Source organism: Equus przewalskii, chromosome 21 (genome assembly GCF_037783145.1).
Source record: "Equus przewalskii isolate Varuska chromosome 21, EquPr2, whole genome shotgun sequence".
In the NCBI taxonomy this organism is placed as follows: Eukaryota; Metazoa; Chordata; class Mammalia; order Perissodactyla; family Equidae; genus Equus; species Equus przewalskii.
The window spans coordinates 8,241,992-8,247,519 of NC_091851.1; the positions used below are offsets into that span (position 1 = coordinate 8,241,992).

A 5,528-nucleotide genomic window follows, 5' to 3' on the forward strand; every position below is an offset into this window, starting at 1 on the left:
TCTTCTATATATCCCTCATGGCCAATGACTACCAAGCAACCCCAGGGTTAATCCATTCTACTTTGCCTAACTCATGGCTGTGTCTTCATTAGGGGGTTATGTACATGATATAGGTAGTTTTTGATAAGCAAATGAAATTTAAAAATTATTGATCTATTTATAATTTGATTCTCATACTCAATTGTACATTAGTTTGGTTTCCTATTAATAAACCTCTGTGTATGTACTCGAAACTTCATGTTATTTTTGTACATATTATTATGGCTTTGCATTTCAGTCTTGTGGGAAAGTTAAGAAAATAAATTATATGCTACTGCATTTATTGGTGTTATTATGAATAGTTTTATGATACTGTTTTTATTTCTCTTCCTTAAATAGACACTGGAAATTCTGTAGCAAATTGCTCGGTCATAGAATGTAACTGTTGCTGAGGAAATTCTTGAATATTTTCAGCAAAGGAAAGAAAACATATCATAATCAATTTGATTGGAAAAATAGCTTAGCTGTCTAAGAAATAGTCCATGGGAAGATCTTTCAAAATACAAACCCCTTCCCTGAAGTTTCAGCATCTTGCAATGCTCCATTAAAAAAACAAACAAACAAACATAAAACCTCTCATGTGATTGTGATAGACTCAGTAGTCTATATTTGATGATTAACTATGAGCTCCTTTTGGGGCTGAGGTGGGGAGAATAAACCAGAATTTATTGTGTGACTGATGCATTCTCTCTCTTATTTTCAAAATGATTTTATAAGATAGAGATCATTATATTTATTTTATATTTTAGAAAACTGTCCCAGAGTCACACAACTAATGCAACTAGTGAATTGAAGATTCAAACCCTGGAGTTGCCTTGAAGCTGGTTCTAAGGAAAAGTAATACGAATGAAGCAACTTTGGACAACATATATACTGTAGGCAATGGAAAGTGACCAAGATCAAGCAGAAACTGGAATGGGTTTTACCCTTGGAAGAAGGGACCAGCATTGGGTGATGTTCCCATACTTTACAACTTTTAACACAAGGAAAGGCCTCACTCAGCACCATGTGAGTAGGCTAAAACTCAATAAAACCCACAGGCTTTTATCTGGTTTGAGGAACCAGAGGACAGAGTCCAGGATTACCCAGTTACTGAAAAGAGAGAGAATCTTAAAAAGATAAGGATCACAAAGGAGAAGATCCAAATTCTATGTAAAAACTCACCCAGTTCTCTTGCTGAGCCCTCAACAGTGGATGCATGGGGCAGAATCCAAGTATCCCAGTTAGGGCTAAAAGAACTGATCTGAGATTTGAACTGCCACCTACTGCAAGGAGCATAGGGCTTTGAGTCTGAATACAGCCAAGTTAAATGCTTACTAAAACAAAACAAGACAAAAACAGTAATAAAAACAAAACTCTTTGGAGGAACATAACAGAATCCAGCGTCTCTATGACATAACACTTACAATGCTCAGAATACAATCTAAAATTACTAGACATACAAAGAAACAGGAAAACATGACTTACACTCAGTAGCAAAGACATTAAATGAAAACCAATCTCAAGGAAGATGAATTTTGTGTCTCAACTCCCCTCAGGCCCAATAGCAGCCTGGCAGGAGGGAGAAGTAAGCTGGTGCAGATGATATTCAGACTCGTGGATCACTTGTCTGTGGGGATAGGATGCTCCAGGGAGGGATTATCAGTCAGAATCACAATTTCTATAGGTATGTGGAAAGGTCTGGCTCTCTATCCCCTGGTGTCTCTCGAAAGGGTGTAACTCAACAGTACGCCTTCCCAGACAAAAACAGTTCTTGTGGTCAGGCAGGTGCAAGGATTGGGATGCCATGGTTCACCACAGGGCTTTTATCATGTTTGGATCTAGAGCCAATCTTGTCTCAGAGAACCAGTGGGAATGGGTGACTACAGTACCACACTGCTGTGAATTACCATAGAATGCTCAGTTTAACAGATTATAATAAAGAGAGTACAGAGAGAGAAGAAAAAAGAGTTAATGACCAAAGGTTTGGGAGCTCCAACTTTAAATGGCTAGAGAGAGGAGGGTGGGCCTATAGTAGAGATAGAGAAGGGCCAGAGAAGTGGGAATAAAACCAAAACACTGTTGAGTCATAAAAGTCAAAGACCTGGCTCTCTATCATCTGGTGTCTCTCCAGAGGGTGAAGCTCAACAACAGGTCTCCCCGGACAGAAGCAGTGCTTGTGGTTAAGTACGTACAAGGATTGGGATTGCATGGTTTTCATGGGGCCCCACTCATGCTAAGAGAATATTTCAAGGAGGGGGTCAGGTCAATAGTTTTGAGTGTGGCTGAGAGATCAAGAAGGGTGGTCAATATTTTGTTCTTCAATTTACTTGCTTGTGACATGGACAAAGTTCAGATTAGCAGCTCCTATTTAGCAAAGGCATTCTGTAAAGCAATGACATTACTGAGATGGTAAGATGCTCTATACATTCAACTCCTAATTCCGTTCTAGCATATTCTAAATACTGTTGTATAATTCATCCTGTACTCATGTAAGGGATGCTATTGAAATCGTAAATGTGCTAATATTCTTCTAGAGTTTTGTTCTTTTAAAAATGTTTGGGTCCCTGATTTGAAGATGACGTCACTCAGAGCCACAATCTTGCCAATTAACTATGAGCCCTTTCTGCTTTTAGTCCCAACCATGGTCAACCCACTTGTATTATTCAACACATCAACATTGAGGGAGAGCCTAGGTTATAGCCTCTCAAACTGTTTTCAGTTCCAGTTCCAGAGGACAGCAGAAAATGTCAGTGCTTTCAGCACTGGAGAAAATGGATGTGGTTTTAAGGATTATGCTTTAACAGAATTATTCTACAATTTAGTGCCAGGGTGGAGACTTCACCTGCCATAATGGGCTGGTAGCAAGTCCATCTATGGGAAGAAATTTCCTGGTGAGTACTCCATACCAAATCATATGAATTTTGAGATTTTATCCATGACAAATGATGGACACAACACAAATTGTTCCTGGTTTTTTATCTACACTGTTAAGATTGAATGGCTGGATGGCAAGCATATGGTCTTTGATATGAATATTGTGGAATCTATGGAATGCATTAGATCTAAGATTGGCTACACAGCAGGAAGATTGCTATTAAGTGTAGGCAACTTTCATAGATTTAATTTTGCATTTTTATCTTAACCACCAAACAATTCCTTCTTTAGCAGAAGAGAACACCCTCCATCCCTAGTTTGTTCTCATATCCTATAATCTTTGGGCTGTAATCATTTGCTGTAGTTGTTTGGCTTTGTATCTTCCTTACCTCCTTCCAAGTCTAGATGAATTTCACATTTAATTTTGTGATGATTAAATAAAAGCTAAACAAGAAACAATGTGCTTGTGTCCCTGTAGTGGTAAGCTCTCTCACCCCCTCAAATATAACCAAAAGAGCAGCAGTACAAACAACAACAACATGGCAAAAACCTTCCTGATCATTGTGATGGCAGAGTAACTTTCACTCCCAATACACAGGAGTTTAAAGTTCTACTAAGAGTTGTACCCTTAGGGTCTCAGCTTTCCCTCAATTTACCTTTTCTCTTTCCAGAAATCCTCATCCAGAAAACACAGTCAGCCAGGTAGTGTCAGCTTCTGACATCTGACAGCATATGTGACCTCAGAGGACACACTCTCTATAGGAAGCAGAGCACAGACTCATGGTTTGGCTACTTAATACCCTGACACACTTGAGGTATCCATAATGTTCTTAGTAGGAAGCTCTTTGTTTTATTAAATTTTGTATTTTGTATTTTGAAATTTTGAACATGAAGCTGCTTTTAAGTACTTGAAAGAATAGTGGAATCAGACCTCATGGTAGAGGTATCATTTCTTCTCATGAAATTGCTTTATTATTTTTGTTTTTATGTTTCTCTGTAATTCTTAGAGACAAGTCTTTGATTCCAAAAAAAATGTCTTATAAGAAAGGAATGCATGCCAACTTGAAGTTTCCATTTTTGATTGTTAAGCAAGCTCAGAAGGAAAATTAATTTGCCTAAGTTATGGTCAAGATTTTTTTTCTGCAATTAATTTCCCATATCTTTCATTTCCTCTGTGGAATATTAACAGCATATGGTTATTGGAGAACTCTGTTTGGGGTGAATCAAGCTCTCTCAGGTCTCTTTAATATTTGCCAGTCCTTCTACTTGACTTCAAATGACATGCTTAAGCATATGTTCAGAGTTTACCCTGAGATTTTACTGAAACATAAGCTCATAGAGAAAGTAACAAGCAACTGCTTATCTGTCTAGATTGTTCAGGTTTACAGCAGAGCACATGGGGTCTCTGAGTGGTGATTTAATTTTATTCCCATTGGAATAAGTGGCAATTAGCTCCTTGCAAATAGAATACAGAAGTATTCAATGATTTTTAACATGAAAAAGTTCTAATGCAAGGTGTGCCTTTATTACCATTGTGGGTTTTAAATTCAGCCTTTGCAGGGCTCCCACTTCAAAGACTACTAGAAAGTGAGTGGCCACTGCAAACTAGGTGTGTGCTCTTGGACAAGTCACTTAAAGTGCTTGAATCTCATCAATAAAGTAAAACATGAATGATATGATCTATTTTCCCCAAATATGTTGCTCCTAACATTAGGAAATAATTTGAAACAATTCAAATTTTCAACATATGTTCTGGGGTCATTACTTTTTTTACTCTCTTTGCTTTTGTCTTTGTGCAGAATGTCTTGCTGATGAGCTTAGAGTTTAAAAATGAAGATGTCTTTATTCATGTTATGTTAAGTTTTACACTTATTAATATATAATTGATTTTCTATTTTCAATTCCCCTTTGACTTTAGGCCAACTCATATGACTTGTGGATTAAAACAGTATGAGCAGAATGACATATGTCATTCTAATGACATATGACTTCTAGGATTAAGAGGGAATGATGATTCTTCATTCTCTTGCTCCCTCCTGCGACTGTGACTAACCTGGGTCTCCAAGTGAAGATGATGTGGAGCAAACCCCTTCATCTACAAGTAATGGACATATATCATAAATAAATCTTTGCTGTTTAAACCACTGAGATCTGGGGATTGTTTGTCACTGCAGCATAACCTAGCCTATCCTGACTAGCACAACTTTCTTCATCCACTTCAAGTCGATTATTGACAAGTAGCATTTTGGGGAATTTGTTGATTGTTACTTAGGTCAAAATTGACAGATAAACCATACCTCGGACACTGTAACACGACCTAAGAAGAAACTTAGCCATGATAGAGCTTTAGTTTACTCATCACTGAGCAAAAACTTGTAAGTGATCTAAACTAAACAAACTTTTGACCCCAGCTAGTATCGTTTTTCATCTTCCTGCAAAATATTTAGTAAACAATCAATTTCATTCAAAAATGAATTATAAGGGACCGTTTATATTCTTAAAATTTAAGAGATTACTTGTATAAACAATTGCTAGAAACCAACAAACCACTGCACATTTGACAGATATTTTTGTTGTTATTGTTTCTGTTGTTACATATGATGTTTGAATGGAATAACGTTTGCTACAATGAA

At 37.2% G+C, this 5,528-nt stretch overlaps 1 long non-coding RNA gene across 1 annotated transcript; it reads left to right on the top strand.

Moving 5' to 3' along the window:
- Positions 1-788: 788 nt before the first annotated feature.
- Positions 789-5,036, top strand: LOC139078286 (uncharacterized). Its single transcript, XR_011531204.1, has 3 exons — positions 789-1,047; positions 3,567-3,710; positions 4,814-5,036. It is a non-coding gene; the product is annotated as an uncharacterized lncRNA (long non-coding RNA).
- The last annotated feature ends 492 nt before the right edge of the window (positions 5,037-5,528 follow it).